Source organism: Bos mutus, chromosome 4, assembly GCF_027580195.1.
Source record: "Bos mutus isolate GX-2022 chromosome 4, NWIPB_WYAK_1.1, whole genome shotgun sequence".
Classification (NCBI taxonomy): Eukaryota; Metazoa; Chordata; class Mammalia; order Artiodactyla; family Bovidae; genus Bos; species Bos mutus.
Genome location: NC_091620.1, coordinates 20,609,126 through 20,628,931, shown reverse-complemented (window position 1 = coordinate 20,628,931; position 19,806 = coordinate 20,609,126). Strand labels below are relative to the sequence as shown.

Sequence of the window (19,806 nt, the reverse complement as noted above, 5' to 3'; positions counted from 1 at the left end):
TTTATTTTTCCTTTTTATGCTTCAGAGTATGCTCTTTTTAAAAAAAAAAAAAAATTCTGGCATCTGACAAATAAGCCCATGACCAGACCATTTACCCTATTCAAGATTTAATAGACTTGAATCGTACTGATTCTCAGCCCATGTCCTTCTAGGCTGGAGTCCTAATCATTTTAGTCTGTTCTTTCGCAGCTTTTCCTCAGCGGCTGGATGATTTGAGGTAGCTTTTTTCCAGACTCTTAGGTCTCTGATAACTTTTCTAGGGGCAGCAAAGTTCTATGGCGTTCCTATTGTATATCCTAATGGGGTCCACTTGGTTTGTGAGCCCTTCTATCCATGGGGCACGGGATGCTGGTCTCTCAGTGATGATTTTCAAGAGGGATTGACATGTACTCTTTGTGGAAATGCCAGGAGACCCACGGTTTTGGCCAAGTTCTTCTCAACACTCTTTAGTTTGCTATGTAACCCTGAAAATGTGGTACATGAAGATATTCTACTCGATGGTCTCGGATTAGTCTGTCATTTATGGATAAGAAACTACTCCAAAATGCAGTGACTTAAAGAACAAATTATTATGGATGGTATGCCTACGGGTTGGCTTGAGTTGGCTGATCTGAGCTCGCCTGTCTGGGAAGCTCAGCTGGGCTTCCTGGGGCTTCTGCAGGTTCAGCGGGGGCAGCTGTGCCCCATGCTTCCCTCATCCTCCTTGGAAAGGCAGGAGGGCCAGGGCAGGCTCGTTTCAGGAAGGGAAAGTATCAAGAGAGCAAGCCCAACGGTGTAAGAACGTTTTAAGTTTCTGCCAACATCCTATCAGCCAAACCAAGTTATATGCAGAAACCAAAAGTCTGGGCAGAAAGCACACTCTGTGTGCAGTTAGGCCAAAGCAAGTTACTTGGCCAAGCTTGACACTGGTGGAGCAGGGAGATGTACTCCTCTAAAAGAAGAGTGAGGAGATGGTGCATACTTTAAATAACAGGCAATTCCATCTCACTCTCTGTGATCCCTTCTAGCATGGTCTCCACCCACCCCTTGCCCCATTTTTTTTAAGTGCATAGCTTCTTGCACTGAGTATAATAGGTACTGAAGAACTTATCTTTCCAGCAGTCTCATTCTGCTGTTGACTTGACATTGACCTTGGAGACTGTCATACATTTCTGAGACATAGCACTGACTCAGAAGGATGGTGGTTTCCCCAGAATTAGAAAAAGGCCTCTCTAAATCTGATTCTAGGAATCACTCCCTTGAAGTAGTTCTGTACAGATTTTCAGAGTAGAGCTCTTGAGTACTTTAAAATAATTTTAAAACCTCAGATGAAGAGTTTAAATGGCACTGTATTAATTGGTGGATTGTGTGGTGCTGGTGATGGTGATGTGTGTATGTGTGCATGAGACAGAGAGAGAGACAGATTGATTTCCTTGACGACAGGATGGCCAATCAACTTCCCACTCCCCCAACTTTAACTTTACACAATTTACCCTTTTCATTTCAAGAAAACTTGAATCAGAGAGAACAATCTCAAATGAGGTTGAAGAGAGAGAAATTGCAGTATGATCTTAGATAAAAATGGAAAAAATGAAAGGTGATGGCATAATTTCTTCATACAAAGCTATCAACTTTCTCTGCTTTAGAAAAATTGATGAGTCTTAAAATGCTGACTTCTTTTTAAATGTGTCCACTGCCAAATTGAGAGGCACTGTAGTGGTGGGGTAAAGTCCTGTTTGAGCTCTGTGGAAAGTGAAAGTCGCTCAGTCATGTCTAACTATTTGCGACCCCATGGACTGTAGCCCTGACCCCCACAGGCTCCTCTGTCCATGGGGATTCTCCAGGCAAGGATATTAGAGTGGGATATTGCCATGCCCTCCTCAAGGGGATCTTCTCAACTCAGGGGTTGAACTCAGGTCTCCCACATTGCAAGTGGATTCTTTACCAACTGAGCCACCAGGAAAGCCCAAGAATACTGGAGTGAGTAGCTTGTCCCTTCTGCAGGGGATCTTTCCAACCCAGGCATTGAACCAGGGTCTCCTGCATTGCAGGTAGATTCTTTACCAACTGAGCCACCGGGAAAGCCTGTTTGAGTTCTGTAAACTGGGTGAGACTCAGTATGTTCACCCTTTCAGATGAAAGAGTTAAACTAGTCTGTATTTAAGGGCCTTTCTAGCCCTAAAAATTATTTTGTTACTTTTAAAATTTCAACAAAATGGTTTCACTGATTGGGAATGGCAAGAATAGACCAAGTTCAATGAAAGACCCCCTTCTTTTGGGAAATGATTTGGTTTGAATTGTCTTAACTTTTGGATTCCTTCTGTCGTTAGGAAATGTTATTGATCCCAGATTGGTCCCGTTAACATTGAAATAATAGACTGATTCATCATGTGATGAGGGAAACCCCACGCTGTTGATGCCACACCGAGATGCATGACAGAGCGTATATGTTGAAAGCGTGGGCAGAGAGGATCTCTTTACTCTGTACCTGAACACCAAACATGATGAGTATTTATGCTTATTACCTGTGGTCATCATAGCAACTCAGTCAGAGTTTGGGTCCTCAAACTGGAAACCTGCCTCTTACCGTTTTCCCTTTCCTATTGTGAGGAAAGTAAATCACTGGAGAAGCTTTCTGCCAAGAGGGGCTGAGAGCACCAATGTTTGTTACAATCACCACCACCACCACCACTGAGAATAAAATGACTTCATCAAGTGTCTAATTTTGCAACCTGCTTTGTGCAAATAAATCTATGCACATTGTCTCTGGTTTCTCTGAACCTGAATGTAAAGCAGGAAGGCTGACACACACACCTATACAACTGTTATGCACAACATAACATGACTGAATCGATTTAACACACACATGCACACAGAGTAGCCTCTAGGAGTATGTTCCAAGACCCCCAGTGGACACCTAAAACCACTGAACCCTGTACATACCGTGTTTTTCCTATACATATGTACCAAAGATAAAATTTAATTTATAAATTAGGCACAGCAACAATAATAAAAGAATCAACAACAATAATAATTAACTAGAACAATTATGGGCTTCCCTGATAGCTCAATTGGTAAAGAATCCGCCTGCAATGCAGGTTCAATTCCTGAATCGGGAAGACTCCCTGGAGAAGGGATAGGTTATCCACTCCAGTATTCTTGGTCTTCCCTTGTGGCTCAGCTGGTAAAGAATCTGCCTGCAATGTGAGAGACCTGGGTTCAATCCCTGGGTTGGGAAGATCCCCTGGAGAAGGGAAAGGCTACCACTCCAGTATTCTGGCCTGGAGAATTCCATGGACTGTATAGTCCACAGGGTTGCAAAGAGTCAGACACGACTGAGCGACTTTCACTTTTCAGAACAATTATGAGTGTCAGTTGCCCAGTTGTGTCTGACTGCAATCCCATGGACTACAGCCCACCAGGCTTCTCTATCCATGGGATTTCCTAGGCAAGAACACTGGAGTGAGTAGCTATTCCCTTCTCCAGGGGATCTTCCTGACCCAGGGATCAAACCTGGGTCTCCTGCATTACAGGCAGATTCTTTACCAGCTGAGCCACCGGGGAAGCCCACTATAACAATATATTTAATAAAAGCTATGTGACTGTGGTCTCTTTCCCTCTCTTTCTTAGAATAACTTACTGTACAAATTTAGTGCCTTTTCCATCTTAACTAAGCATTTATCATGCACTGCAGCTGTAACTTTTATAGTTTGAGGTGCAACTGGAAAACTAGCAGAAATTTCTTTTTCCTTCTCCATACTTTCACATATAAATGATTTCCTCTTACTGTAGATCTTAGAAGCTGCTGAATATGATTTTTTTTCCTCTCCTTATTAAGAGGAGAACTTTCACATTTTCACTTAAAGGGAGTACTTTATGGCTTCTCTTTAGTGTATCTGAATTGCAATACAAGAACACTGTTCTTGTATTTGGGGGCTCTTATTAAGTAAAATAAGGGCTACTTGAACACAAGCTTTGGGCTACCAGGACAGTCAGATGATCTGGAAACTGATTTGGCTACTAAGCAACAAATGGGAGGGCAGGATGTGCTGGACAAAGAGATGATTCACATCCTGGGTGGGATGGAACTTAATGGTATGAGATTTTATCACACAGAACATTCTAACACTTAACAATCTAACACTTATGGGTTGCTTATTTCCAGAATTTTCCACTTAATACTTTTGGACCATAGTTGACCACAGGTAACTGAAAACAGGTAAAGCAAAACTGCAGATAAAGGGGGACTAATGTACCCTTGGCAACATAATATGGAGAAAGAAAGGCTTTGTTGTTTTAGATAATCTTCGATTAAAGATTACTGGTTATTTTCTTTAGTCTGAGGTTGAAACCCAAGTTGGATCTATATTTCTTCTCAAACCCTAAAAGAATAGTACCAATATAATATGTTTGTGATTGGGCACGGCAGCCCACTCTAGTATTCTTTCTGGGAAAATCCCATGGACAGAGGAGCCTGACGGGCTATGGTCCATGGGGTCGCAAAGAGTCGGATACAGCTGAGGTGACCGAGCGTGCATAAACAGGATAGAGATTATGTCCCTTCAGTTTCTGGCAAATTTTGTAATCCAGTGGGTGACAAGGATTTATTGTGCCAATACTAGTAATTACTTCTACTTACACAGCGACCTAACTTCAGTTCATGTGCAGCTCCTGAAGGCTCCTATTCAAAGGCCCCTTTCCCCTATATCACCTCTCTTGGAAGTGATGGATCTGCTGTTATTTTTTATTAATATAAAAAAGCATATAGTTCCAATCAGAAAATGTTTTTGTATTGTTGAATTTAATCTACTTCAATGGTATCTACATTTTGTATCTTGTTCAGTAAGGTTTTCTTCACTAAGGATATATATTTTTTAACTTCCACTTTTTTTCCTAGTGTTACTTTGTTTTATTAAAAAACTTAGATATTTGACCCATCAGAAATTTATTTGAGGGTAAGAATGGAAGTAGGGTGGTGTTCCTTCTGGAAATGCATCCTTTCCCAATTGATTTAAAATGTCATTAAAAAAAAAATCATCTCTTGGTTCCTGTATGTATTTCTGACTTCTCTGCTCCATCTCTCTGCCCAACCTCATGCCAGTGCCACACTGAATACTCTCTTGTATTCAGTACCCTGAAGGTAATACAGATAATACCTTCTTGTACCTAGTAGCACTAGAGTGTTGTAAGAACATCTTTGTAAGTATCAGCGTCTAAAGCAGTCTATCTCCCAGGGAACCTTGGGTCTTTGCACTCAAATCAATTTAGCAAATAAAGAAAACTTTCGTTTGGACATAAAGGACCTGGCACTTAGACCCAAAGCTCATGCCCAGGGGAGGTAGAGGGGTCTCATATGCCTCCAACCTGGAGGTTCTTGGCTCATGTTTTATTTAACTAGTGACACTCGTGAACTCATAGCACCTGGTCACCAGCAGTGAGGAAGCTGAGAACTGTGGGATATATACGGAATGTGGCATCGGCTAAGAAAACAGATATATTTTTAAGCTCAGCTTCCATTGCACCATCCACAAGGGGAGTGTGTTCTCCGGAAGTGACTAGGGTGTGAACACTTCTCTGTAAGTGCTCTTCACCATCGTGCTTATGTACTATTTAGATGAGGTTGAAGAGCCACATAGAGATGGTTTACTTCCAGGCAGTCAGCTGGCTCTCTCATCCTCATGTGGGAGGTTTGCTGGCCTCCTTCCAGAGGGCCCCAAATCCTGGGAACGAAAAGGCTCCTAAGGACTCGACTTGGTGCACTCCTCTGCCACAGGACCAGTCTTTGTTTAGAAGACACTGAGACATCTCAATATGCTGGACTTGAAAACAAGGGAGAGGATCCGTTAGGGTGGAAACTATGCCGATTTGTTCAAGAAAATACAAATATTCAGACTCACACTGGACAACGGATATAGGGAGATTGTTCTCATTTTTAAACTGGACCGAGCTCAATAAAATCATAGATGTGGAAGAATGGCAGAAATCTTAGGCAGGAATGGAGCCACAGATGCAAAAGAGCCTCACAGACAATGTACAGAGTCCAACTTAAATAAAGCTTCTGCTGCCAATATGGAGCACACGCCTCAGAATGAGATTCACTTACTAAGTGACCTAAAACTGTGACTCTGTTTTAAGAGGAACTGATGTAAATGGAAACACAGTACCCTTGAAACTATGGAATTAAGTACAGAAATTCTAAATTATCTTCACATTTGCCCGGAAGGCCAGCCTGGGGGCAATATTTGGGTCCCCAAGCTTGGTAAAAGTTGAGCCTTTTATGAAAGTGTTGAAAGCAAAGCTAAGAATCACTAGCTTCAAAAAATTAATAGGAGATCTGATGGTCTCTATGCCACAATCATTGAGAATCATTCAATGAGTTAGATATCAATACTCACTGGTCAACATATGTCAATCCTGATACTCTGCCTTTTAGAATACATGTTTAAGTGAGTGTTTATTAAAGTGATACTGTACTTTAGGGGGCCACATTATTTCATAAAAGCAAATACCCTGATAAGATTGGCTGTTCTTTTCAGGAGGTCATTGAGAACAACAAGAAAGCTGTCAAAAGGAACATATTTGACAGTTACCACCAATCCAAAGGAGCTTCCCAGGTGGCTCAGTGGTAAAGAATCTGCCTGCCAATGCAGGACACGCAGATTTGATCCCTGGATTGGGAAGATCCCCTGGAGGAGGAAATGGTGGCCCACTCCAGTATTCTTGCCAGGACAATCCCATGGACAGAGGAGCCTGGTGGGCTACAGTCCATGGGGTCTGTAGTCCATTGACCGAGCAGCTGAGAACGCACACTGATCTAAATGCCTAGCCCAATCGGGAGGATTATGGAAAGAACAACTGTTCTCAGACAAATGGGCAATCTAGACCAAGAAGACAGAGATTTCTATTACAGCCCCATTTTTATCAAATGAAACTTTAATAGACTCTTCATCCCTCTCTGTCCCTCGCATGGTCTCTTGTGATCCCAAATGGTGGATTACTACAGAACTTTCTTTTTTCGTGCAGTTTAAGACGTTCCCTCTTCCTAAAAGCCATCCAAAGACCCTTCTGAAATTTACCCACTTTCTTGGACCTCTGACCTTCTCTTTTACCCCTTACTTCACACCGCTTTCTTGCCCTCCCCCATCTTCATTCTATGACAACCTATAGGTGACAGTTGCTGTGCGTTTTAGTGACTACTGATGTCCATGTCTTTGTGACCCACACTTCTAAACATCAACAGCCTATATAAATTACTCTTGTTTGGCTAGAAAAACATCAAATAGAGCATGGCAACTTACAATAGAAAATTGAGTTTCACATTTCAGCTCCAACTCTCTTTCTATGACTACTTGTTGGCTTTGAGGATTTGGGCCAGTGGCTTCCCCTCTCGGAGTCTCAGTTTTCTCGGGTACGAAATGAGGGGGTTGGGACAAGATCAGGGACTTTGACCCTTTGTTTAATTATAAGCCTCAGTAAATAATGTATATTACATTATGATCCAGTACACACATACACCTGAAATCAAAGTTTTACTAAATATCTTTTACTACGCAAGATCCGCTTTGATCCAGTCTATTCTCCTCTTCTCTTCTACTCTAGTTCATGAAAAAACAAAGCAAATGCAATCTGATCACGATCCACAAAATTGGTTTCATCATCACTGGTGAGTCAAGATAAGCAATTCGAAGAGCAAAGGGCCAGATGATAACTACAGTCCTTTCTAGTTCAAAACTAGGCGACTGCAAATGGGATGACTCAGCTCCAACCGTCTACATTAGAAACATTTGATTAGCCCCTGGTTTTATTTTGCCCCAGTGTGGTTTAAGATTCTGAGAAATTTCTGACAAAAGAGATTTTGTCAGCTGAAGTAGAATCAAAGATGAGACACTATTTCTCCAGGGATGGGGCCCCTGAACAATGTGGACCTGAGCAGAGCCCTGGCTGCCCAATAGCTTTTCCTTCTTTAAAATCTGAAGTTAATTAATTAAAATTAAGTCCCAGCATTAACACAGAATATTTCAAGCTAAAATGCTTACCAAAATATACATAATTTGTTGATAATATGATTAGTTGACAATGTAAAACATCTCTCCATAAGATTTTTGCTCATCCCCTGGGGTGTCTGGGCATGGACACCCAGCCAGGCTGTGTGAATTGAGAGACCAGGTTCCTTTTGATGAGCAAAGCATAACATTTAAAGGGGAAAAAACTGACGGCTCCATTCTAGTAATCACTGGACAGTCCAGGAGAAAACTGCCCATTGAGAAGGTGCTGGCTGGGCAGTAGCCGGGAGTCTAGTAAAGTAGAAATCAAAAAGGCCTGTTAGTGGCCATTAGGGCCTAACGAGGGGGTTTGGAGGGCTTCCCAGGTGCTTCAGTGTGAAGAAACCACCTGCCAATCCAGGAGATGCAGGTTTGATCCCTGAGTCGGGAAGATCCCCTGGAGGAGGAAATGGCGACACTCTCCAGTATTCTTGCCTGGAGAATCTCATGGTCAGAGAAGCCTGGAGGGCTACAGTCCATGGGGTCGCAATAGATTTGGACATGACTGAGTGACTAAAAACAAAATAGGAAAAAGGGGATATTCTTGGCCCTGAGAAGAGAGTCTGGCAGGAGTCCAAGCAGGGCCTCATGGGGAGGGGCCCAGGGAATAAATCTTGTGCAGATTCTCAGTCCTGAGACTGACAGCACGATGTGAGGCTTGGGACTCAGCAACCAGACCCAACCCCTGTGACCAGCTGGCAACAAAAGGTCCATCCTGGCTGGGACAGAGTGAGGCCGAGGATGCCGGCCATCATGTCACCTCTGGGGGCAGCCAGACTGCTGGTGGGAGATGAACATCCCTCTGGGAAGTCAGCCACGGACCTTCAGCTTGGCATTCCTTGATGTGTGTTTCCAAAAATCCACCAATACACCAGGTTCAAGGTGGAAAGGGGCTTCTGCTCCATCGGTGACAATCAAATACAGCATCAGTAACTTCTTTATTCCTCAAATGACAGTCCTGTGAAGATGCGTTCCCAAACAATAGAACATCTTCAAATAAATGAAAATCACATAAGAGCTGTTTCCAGCTAATATTTTTGAATAATAAATTCCATACTTAATTGTATTGTACCTGCAACAAATCCAAGTTGTTCAACCCAAAATGCAAAATACAGTTATGTAACATAGTTATGAATCACTGTGGCATTTGCCAAAACATTCTCCCATCTGGAAGCAGGTCCAGAGAACACACGGCACTAGGCATTGTATCTTCTGTCAACAACTCTTTTGCGTAGATAATTCCCCAAATGGCACACACTCACCCAGTTCTCATGGCTCTTAACCCTAATTAACTGAGAATGCAAATATCTTCCCTATTCTATTCAAAGAGAAGAATGACAAACCCTCTTTGATTTCATAATTTAAAAAACATCTTTGCTAAGTTCAAGTTCAGTCACTTGGTCATGTCCGACTCTTTGCAACCCCATGGACTGCAGCATGCCAGGCTTCCCTGTCCATCACCAACTCCCACAGCTTAACTCCCACACTCAAACTCATGTCCATAGAGTTGGTGATGCCATCCAACCATCTCATCCCCTGTCGTCCCCTTCTCCTCCTGCCTTCAATCTTTCCCAGCATCAGGGTCTTTTCCAATGAGTCAGTTCTTTGCATCAGGTGGCTAAATTCAAAGAAGCAACTAATTTCCTAGTTCCCATGGAGCTTCAAGTTCCTCTTTGATTACTATTTTGTAAGCAGAAAAACTTCTCTCAAATAAGTTCTCAGAACCCTTGAATGATTAAAAAAAAAAAAAAAAACAGTTTTAAAGTGTGTTCCTCACAGAGGGCAAAAGGCAATGCAAAACCAAATTAACTCTAGATCCACAGTGTAAGTTGTCAACCAAAAAAAGTCAGATACTGCACACATTTGAAATTCTACTGGTTTGAGTAATCAAAGTTTATCTTTAAAATGGAACATGTTCTCCTTTCTTCCTCAGGACCCTTAAATCTTTCAGAGTTTGGATTGTTTGCTATACATTCCCATTCTTCCTGGTCAGACTTCTGTGTGACATTTCTGCAGCTGTGGACACGAAGTAATTCCCAGCAAGGCACTGCCAGGTTTTATGATGCCTGCAGGCCTGGGGCAGATCATAGAAACTTAACTACTCAAATAAGTCCCTTGATCATTTTCACATCTCAAGACCATGTTCCTAACAACTTCTCCCCCATCTCACCCCCAAGATGCAAGAATTCTGCAGCCCACTATATCAACTTTTCCACTCTGGCTGAGGCTCTCAGTTTATTGGCCTGTTTTTAAAGGCCTGACTCTCTGACATGTTTACCACGCTCCCCACATTAACCACCAAGGAGGCACTGTGAGCAGATGATTCTATTTTTGCCTCTGCTTAGAGAAGAACTCACTAATCTTTGCTCTGAACACACGGCTGGTGGATGGCCTGTCACCACATGGTAGGTGGACGTGGGAAGTGTGGTCTGTTGTGGTACAACATCCACCAACACCTGTTGATGCTACTCAGGCTACAGGGGAAATGGACGTCCTGGTATTAATCGAGACCACGGCCCTTCACAGCAGGACCTCCGGGAGAAGGGACTCCAAGCCCTCTCTAGTTTGTTCCACTCCGTGTTCTCTGTTGTGAATGCAGTACCTGGGTCATAGGACCCACCAGAGAGGCAGTTCTTGAGTGGACCTTCCATTTGTCTTTGAAAGTTGTCTGTAACTCCTCAAGCTCTCTTCCCCTTCTCACTGCTGGACCACAGGTTGTATCTTATGAGTGACACGGCCCTTGGATCTTTGCAAAAGACTCCGGCCCAAAGGTTCTTAACTGATGCCCCCAAACCTTAGACTTCTCTGCTAGAGGTTGGGTTCTCCTGCACAGGCTCCAGCATGTGGGTTCGGCAGTTGTGGCACATAGGCTCTAGAGCACAGGGTCAATAGTTGCCCCATGGCATGTGGGATTTTCCTGGATCAAGGATCGAACTCTGGTCCCCTGCACTGGCAGGCAGATTCTTAACCACTGGACCACCAAGTCCTAGCCAGTTTTAAGCGTAGAGTTCAGTGGCGTGAAGTACATTCACGTTGTGCAACCGTGACCACCATTCTTCTCCAGAACTCTTTTTCTTTTCTTTTTTTTTTTCACTCAGACGGCGTTTTCTCCCTCTTACTCTCCCAGACGGGAGAGAAGAACGATCAACGGCCGATGGCAGCTGCGTCCAGCAGCACCAAACGCCAACTTCATGCTCAGGAGAAAACGCTGCGTCTCTTCCTCGTGGTTTCGGGTGCTCTACACGATCAGAGAAACTTCTCTAGTAACGAACTATAGAAATGATCCCTGAAAGTATAGTCTTCCAGAACTCTTTTTCATCTTGAAAAATGGAAACTCTCTACCCATTAAACAATAACTCTCCATTCTCCCTTCCCCTAGCCTGAGAAGCCACCATTCTACTTCCTGTCTCTATGAACTTGACTAGTCTAGGTACTTGATATGAGTGGAATCATACGGTATTTGTCCTTTTGTGACTGGCTTATTTCACTCGGCATAATGTCCTCAGGGCTCATCCATGGAGCATGTATCAGAATTTTCTTCCCTTCTAGGGTTGAATAACAATCTATTTTTTATTTACTACATTCTGTTTATCCATTCATCTGTCCATCTGTTCACTGATGGACACTTGGGTGTCTTCCACCCTTGAGCTATTGTGAACAACACTGCTATGAACACCAGTGCACAAATCTCTTTTCAATACCTCCTATCCATTTTGTTTTTAAAGATCTACATCCAGAAATGGAATTGCTGGGATCCTATGTTAATTCTAGGCTTAATATTTTTTTTAATTAATTGATTGCTTTATTTTTTGGCTGTGCTGGGTCTCTGTTCCTGCGAGGGCTTTTTTTCTCTAGTGGCAGATGCTATTCTCTAGTTGCGATGCACGGGCTTCTCATTGCTGGATCTTCTCTTGTTGCAAAGCACAAGCTCTAGGGTATGTGGGCTTCAGTATTTGCAGCACGTGGGCTCAGTAATTGCGATTCTCCGGGCTCTAGAGCACAGGCTCTGTAGTTGTGGTGCACGGGTTTAGTTGGTCTGTGGCATGTGGGATGTTCCTGAATCAAGGATGGAACTCGTGTCTCCTGCATTGTCAGGTGGATTCTTGACCGCTGAGCCTCCAGAGAAGCCCTATGTTTAATTTTTGCAGAACTGCTCTACTGTTTTCTGGAGCAGCTGCATTTGGAGTTGCAATGCTGTATTTTTCCTTTTGACCGTGACTGAGTGGCTGTCACTTCTTGCTTCTAACCTCAAAAGTGACCTCCGGAAGAAATGTAAGCCCCTCCCTGTGCTCCGGAACCTTGCTGGCCAGCCTGAATGACACATTTCTGATCGGAATGCCTGGCCCTTGTCATCTTGCCCCGGCTTCCTGTTGACTACAAGCCAGTGAGCACATTCTTTACCAGACTTGCCCCGTTATCAACAGATGCTTGTACGGCACCATAAATTCAGTTCGTTTTAATAAATTCCCGGTAGTCCTTACCCAGAGCCCCTTCTCGCCTTATCTCACTCCTCTCTGCCAAGCCTTTTACAATTTATGTGTTTGCTCTTCAGTTCTGTTTTCAGCCCCCTCCAAGTTTCCTCTTTCCCACCAAGTCACTGTGGCCTTTGGGTCTCATTTAAACATGACCTTCTCTGTCTGGAACTCTTTCTCGTTCCCAAGGCCTACTCTTCTCTCCCCAGCACCTTCCATCTCCAGGTTTCCTACCTGCAGCAATTTGTCAAGATCAGGTCCCTGTCATTTGTAGCCTCTGAGTTTTCTCCCTCTGTGCTTCTTTCACACAGTCTTTTAGCTATTTTTCGAGGCCCGTGTTCCAGCTTTGTGGCCGTTTGCTGGAGGAGACGCACTGAACTCCCCTGGGTCCTCCCCAGAGCACAGCATGTGCTTTCATTGAGAGATTAACTAGCTCTGTAGCTACCCAGGTAAGGGAGAACTGACAGGTGGCCTGTGGGCTCAGGCACATAGGCTTGGAAGGAAGTTTAGAGGTTTTAGCTGAGATGTTGAAAGGGAGACTATAGAGGACAAAGGTGTGCTAAGAAAATGTGATGGTTTGGACACTGGAGAGGACAACCTCTCTGCAGTGGCAGGAGGGGAGATGGATCTAAGGAATGGTGCTAAAAAAGTGGGTTATTTGAAGTAGGTTATTGTACAGATGCACAGAATGGAGAAGGGCAAGGTGAGGAATGAAGGGTGTGTGTGTGTGTGTGTGTGTGTGTGTGTGTGAGTCGCTCAGTCGTGTCCAACCCTTTGCGACCGCATGGGCTATGGCCCACCAGGCTCCTCTGTCCATGGGATTCTCCAGGCAAGAATACTGGAGTGGGTTGCCATGCCCTCCTCCAGGGGATCTTTCCAACCCAGGGATCAAACCTGGGTCTCCTGCCTTGCAGGCAGATTCTTTATCATCTGAGCCACCAGGGATGAAGAGGGAGGATGGAATTTATAAAAGACAAGCAGACAACCATCCTAACAACCCAGGTGAGTGATAACAGTGATTTGGAACAACAGAAACATGAGGAAAAGAGAGGTCGACTTTCATAAAGGACAGCAGAATTGAACTACTAGTTAGTTACAAGGAATAAGGGACTAGGCAACATTAATCACTGATGTTGGCTTTGACTTCTAGAGAGAAAACGATCATTCCCTACATAATGAGGAGATGGAACACAGCAGAGGGGAAGACAGCACCATCCTCGCCACCATCAGTTGTAACTATGACTGAGACTTTGGGTCCAAGGTGGCTTGGGAACAGAGCCCTGGAAGGATTGCCCGGCCACGCTGGGATACAGTAGGGGGTGGGGGAGCCGCAGGCTACACTTGGAATCTGGAATCTCCCGCCTCTTATCCTCCAGTGGCATTTCCCACAGTGCAGCCTCTGGACCATTTCCATTGACAAAGATAATTGTTACATGGAACTAAAGTGGGGAGTTCCCCTCGGTCAATGGCTGGAAACACTGGATTAATCCATGGAACACAGGTCTCTCAGAACTGTTCACTTAATAATGTGCTTGGAACATCTCCAAGAGGGAAATTTAGTATGCAGTGTTTATTTGACCACAGAACTTTTTTTTCACCCTTTCTGGAATGTCTCTTGGGACTAGAATATGGAGAACAGGCACTGAAAGGAAACGCTGATCTAATAAGCAGCAGCATTTTACTCCTAAAGAATTCCACATGAAAAACAGGCATTGATAAGAAGAGTTTACTTCACCATTGCAAATTATCAGCGTTACGCCAGTAATTATTAATCACCTCCCTTTGGAGGTGGTGTGGGAGGGAGTGTGTTTATTCTGTGGCGCTATGGAGAACTGGGGACACAGCCTCATATTTTGCATGTTTGATTCCCTTTTATTCCTACACCTTTCTCTCTGGTCCCTTCCTGTTCCCAAAAGACAACCATTCCATTGTGCTTAATGTGTGTTTCGGGAGGGGGGTGGGTGTTGCAAGTTCTTGCAAACTGGGTATTGTTGTTCACATGTGTTTTCTTTGTTGTTATTCAGTCACTCAGTCATGTCCGACTCTTTGCAACCCCATAGACTGCAACACACCAGGCTTCCCTGTCCTTCACCATCTCCCAGAACTTGCTCAAACTCATGTCCATTGAGTCAGTGATGCCAGCCAACCATCTCATCCTCTGTCATCCGCTTCTCCTCCTGCCCTCAATCTTTCCCAGCAATAGGGGCTTTTCCAGTGAGTTGACCCTTTGCATCAGGTGGCCAAAGTATTGGAGCTTCAGCATCAGTCCTTTCAATGAATTTCCAGGGTTGATTTCCTTTGGGATAGTCTGGTTTGATCTACTTTCTGTCCAAGGGACGCTTCAGCTCATGCCAATGGTTGTGTCATATCACTCATTTATCCTTTAGTTTCTTTACTTCACACTACACTTTGAAGCTCCATCATGACGCTGTGCACCCATCAAGTCTGTTACCTCCAACTGCTGCCTGTCATTCAACTGCTGCAGTGGACATCCTTTTCTGGGCCCTTTCTGGGCCTGTGCATACATTCTATGGGCTGTATGGCCTGCTTTTAAGACCGTAAGAAAGAGAGATCTTTGTTCCCTGGGGCCACATGTAGTAAAATGTTATTAATCCATGACCGTTTTCCAGTCCTCTGTCTGGGTCTTGGCCTTTCAATACAGTATCTCATGTGACTGTCCCAAGAACACTTCAAGTTTACCTGACCTAATTGCATTAGCTTCAATTTATTGGGGTGACCAAAAGGTCTGTTTTGGACTTGAAGGACTTTTTGGCCAGTCCAATATTTGGAAACATCAGTGACTTTAAGACAAGAATGACATGTGGTTAGTAAGAGGTAAGCACGGGGGAGGGCAGGTTCTCCTTGTTATGCACATGAGTGCTCAGTTATGTCCAACTATTTGCAACCCTATGGACTGTAGCCTGCCAGGCTCCTCTGTCCATGGAATTCTCCAGGCAAGAATAGTGGAGTGGGTTGCCATTTCCTCTTCCAGGGGATCTTCCTGACCCAGGGATTGAACCTCTGTCTCCTGCATTGGCGGGCAGATTCTTTACCACTGAGCCAACTGGGAAGCCCTTGTTAATCCAAAGCCATTTCCGTTCCCCTGTCCCCTTGGTTGCTCCTTGGACACTCTGCGCACTCCTGCCTTAGGATGATGGCCCTAACAGCAAGGCGTGCCATTGTTTACTGTCCTGCTGGAGTATAAGGTTCATGAGGACAGGAACTCTGTCTCTTGTTTGCTTGGATACTCCCAGGGCCTAGACTGCACAAAAAGTGCTCAGGAACTATTTACTGAATAACCAAAGGAATCTCCATTGAATATGCGCCTTTCAGGACAAAGTTGTCCCCAATAAAACCTCAAACGGGAAGGTCTTAGGTTTTGGTGATTTTGGTAATTAGTATTATTTCCCTGGAACATAATGAAAGGACTTGGGGGAAGTCTTTCATCCTAAAGTCAAGCATTTGGGTGGCAGCATCTGTAATCTTTCCCCATCTGTGACTTATGAGCCATCCATCCAGGAATTAGCCCATAAAATATAGAATTGATTTAATCCCACATCAGACCATCTTGGGACCCATAGATAAGGTGAAGGGCAGACTCTTACGATGCACTCCACTGGGCTGGGCTCTGCTCTCAGACCATTGGTTTCTCTCCCCAGGGAAACCTTTTCTCTAGCCCTACTCTTAGGGGTCTGCCTAAGGTGACAGAAAGAGCACTGGATTGGGAAGCAGAGCTGGGTCTGGTCTGAGCTCAGCTCTTCCCAGCTGTGGGACTAGAATGAGTGATTCACCATCATCCTCACTTTTAACAGGTACCCGAGCGCCTGCCTGCCTCCCAGGCTGATGTGAAACCAAAGGAACTGTTAGTGGTCTCCACCAGCATGGCCCCCACCCCTGCAGGGAGTAGGGATCCTGATCATGATGCCTCAGCCCCTCAGGGTGGGCTTTCAAAGGTCCTCTTGCAGCCACCTGCCATCCCAGAGGGGTGCCCACTGCAGGAGCCCTAGCTAACTCTGGGGTGAATTTCCCCACTTCTGCATGTGGATATTCTCTGGCCTTTCATGTCTCCTGCTGCACAGGGGCTGCTCCAGGGCAATGGCCTGTGTTCAAGTGCTGCCCACACAATCATCTCACCTCTGGTGACCTCTGTTTTCCTAGCTATGAAATAGGGGTGTTTGGCTAGAATGATCATTGTCAAGCTTCCTTCTGTTCCTGAAATACTATGATCTGTGCTTTAATTTCCATCCCTTCACTGCCCCACCTCTTATTTTTCCCCAGCTGTGTCTAAAATTCTTTGGCCATTAAAGTCTCCTTTCTTGACAGTTCCACATCTGGGCTTTCTAATAATACCTAGCCCAAGACAGCACATTCCTCGGGTGGCATGGAGTTCCAGGCCACACTGTCTTTTCAGGGCTCATTCTAGCTCTTGCCAAGCCCCTCAATTCATATTCTGAGTTCACACATCATTGAGGGAGAGGAGGTTTTGCTACATACTCTCACACAAATATATGTCCTGCACATATTCTATGTAATAGTAGGCATATGCGCGCGCACACACACACACACACACACTTCCTTCTGATGCCTGCAAATCTACACACTTGGGCATAACCGTGTGGGCGCAAATATTCTGGGACAGCCAAATGACTATTTTAATGTTTCTTTGTCCCTGCGGTGCCATCTAACTATTTATTTAGTAGCTTGACGCTGTTTGCATCAACAACTTTGCCTTATAGGCTCTTCTTCATGTTTATGATTCTTACTGTGAAAAAAATTGCTTGCCTAACATCTGTTCTGAATTTGTTTTTTCTTCCTTTTTATTTATCTGTTCCCTAGTGAATTAAATTTGCACCAAGGACAGTAACTCGAATTGGAAACTTCAGTGTCCTTCAGGATTTCTGTACACTTCAATACATCTCTTAATTACTCTATTTTTATTGTTATGAGATATACATATATATTCATGCTCACACGGGCAGATTGGTTTGTAGCTTACCTCTGCCTGTCCCCCTCTGGGGAATAAGTTTTATTAACTGAATAAATTAAATGGGCGGGTGTATCCAATAGAGTAGAGAGGTTTATCATTATAGGTTTGCTTCAGATAATTTTCCCCCATTGCTGCCCAATTCCCTCCTTTAGCCAAGCTCTGTTTGGGAGAAAGCTTGACTAGAGCTTGACGCAGCCACAATTCACCAAGAACTAGAAGGGCCCTTTGTCTTCCAGGCCCACTTATGTGAACTCAGATCTGATTCCTTATTAAGCCTCTGTTCTCACTACTTAGAAACCCACACAGGGACCACGCAAGCATGTTCACAGCGGTAGAAGGTCCCTAACGAAGAGTAATGAGACCTGCTTTTCCACCCGATATCTCTGCCAGGTGAATAGACTGTGACCCCCAAGACTCAAGGAACTGGCCCCAGTTCTCATTCCAAATGCAAGGCCCTCTCTACCATCAGATCATCACTCGTTTGGGGAGGGCTCTCCGTTCCTCCCCTCTTTCTGAGCTTTCCCACACTCACTTCCGTCTGTGTCTGTGACTTCAGATGGCACAAAGACTGACGAGACGGTACCCCCGCATCTGAAGGACTAGCTCCCTCTTGGCCCTGCCCCAGACATTGTCCACTCAACAGATAGTTTGGTTTCCGTGGAGTGTCTATCCCTGGGCTGATGGTGGTGGGAGAAACTGCTCCACTCTTCTCCCCAAAGTATCACTCATATCTCTTTTCCTGAAGAAAATCTGGCACCTAATTTAGAAGAGAAACACAGACCTGGGCTAAGTCATGCAAGAATGCTGGGTAACGAGGGATTGAATATGCCACATTGAACAGACAACCAGGAATTGGGTAGAATCATGGGCCAGTGAAAGCAGAGAAGGCTTCCAGGAGGAGGCAGTAGTCAAGTACAGTCTGGAATAATGGAGAGATGAGGAGGAGAAAAGAACAATGGTCTACCCAGTGAGAACAGTCAGAGAAGGACCTTAGGGTGGGATGGTGGGAGGAGGGGTAGCTGATGGCTAGAGATGGAGACACAGAAAGGGCAGCCAGTTGCTGTTAGGTGACCCTGAAGGGACGCGGAAGGCTCTCTGCTGACCTCACTCTCTGTTGGAGCAAGATCTTGGTGCCAACACATCAGGAAATTCCTGATTCAAACGAGATCTCTGAGAGAGCCGTTGGCTTGCAACAGGAGCCTGGCTCACCACGGTGACCCCACACACAGCCAGACCTGGGATGACCACAAATATTAGCGCTCAGGTGAAGAAGCCAGTAGGGTGGACACAAAGGTGATGGCCCTGCCAAGCGGTAGAAGAGAAAGACAAAGTAAGCCACACATTTCAGAGGGATGGGGACCAGTGACTTCGAGAATGCAAGATAAAGGCCAGTAAAGAGAAACGAGGTTCAAGTTTGGCTTCAATCTGCCAGTAGCAGGAACTGAGAACCCGGGAGAATAAGAAGTGATTTCTTAGAACTAGAAAGGCAGCCACAGAATCGTCTTCCCAGTTACCTGTTGGTACGAGGTGCTCTGCCAGCTTCTCGGGGATGAAAGACAAACAAGACAGGGCTTTGTCCTCAAAGAACTCACAGAGTAGTGAGGAGACTGTCAAGGAAGCCCAAGAAATAAAACAGTGAGATGCAAATCAATAGATGAATGGACAAGATGCCATGGAAACTATGGGAAATGAAGGGTCCGAGAAGACTCCACAGAAGAAGCGACAGGTGACCTGACGGTCAGAAAGGTTTTTCAGATAAGATGCAGATCAGGGCTTCAGAGCAACAATCATGTGCAAAGGAATGGAAACATAGAGAAGCAGTGCAAACAAAGGGAACCGCAAATAACAGTTTCATAGCAGCAATGTATGGTTACAGTTCCCAAACTGTGCGCTAAGGCACCCAAAGGTGCCATAGATAATTCACAGGGGCTTCCTGGGATATCTTCAATGTTCATGGTGAACACAGCGACATCTGTGGCTCATGATGAGAACTACTTTCAGGGCAATATGTGCATTCTTTTTTTCAAATGTTTGCTTAGTTGTTAGAACATGTGTTGTTGTTGCTGTTCAGTCACTCAGTTGTGTCCCACTCTTTGCGACCCCGTGGACCTCAGCACGCCAGGCTTCCCTGTCCTTCACTATCTCCTGGAGTTTGCTCAAACTCATGTCCATTGAGTCAATAAAGCCATCCAACCATCTCATCCTCTGCCATCCCCTTCTCCTTCTGCCCTCTATCTTTCCCAGCATCAGGGTCTTTTCCAATGTCAGCTCTTTGAATCAGGTGGCCAAAGTATTGGAGTTTCAGCTTCAGCATGAGTCCTTCCAA

At 44.7% G+C, this 19,806-nt stretch overlaps 1 protein-coding gene and 1 non-coding gene across 2 annotated transcripts in view; one reads left to right on the top strand and one right to left on the bottom strand.

The window, feature by feature from the left end:
* Window positions 1-19,806, top strand: part of TBXAS1 (thromboxane A synthase 1) — a 173,346-nt gene that overhangs the window by 49,586 nt on the left and 103,954 nt on the right.
* LOC138987683 (small nucleolar RNA U3) lies at window positions 11,113-11,323 on the bottom strand. The gene has a single exon (XR_011464066.1). It is a non-coding gene; the product is annotated as a small nucleolar RNA U3 (small nucleolar RNA).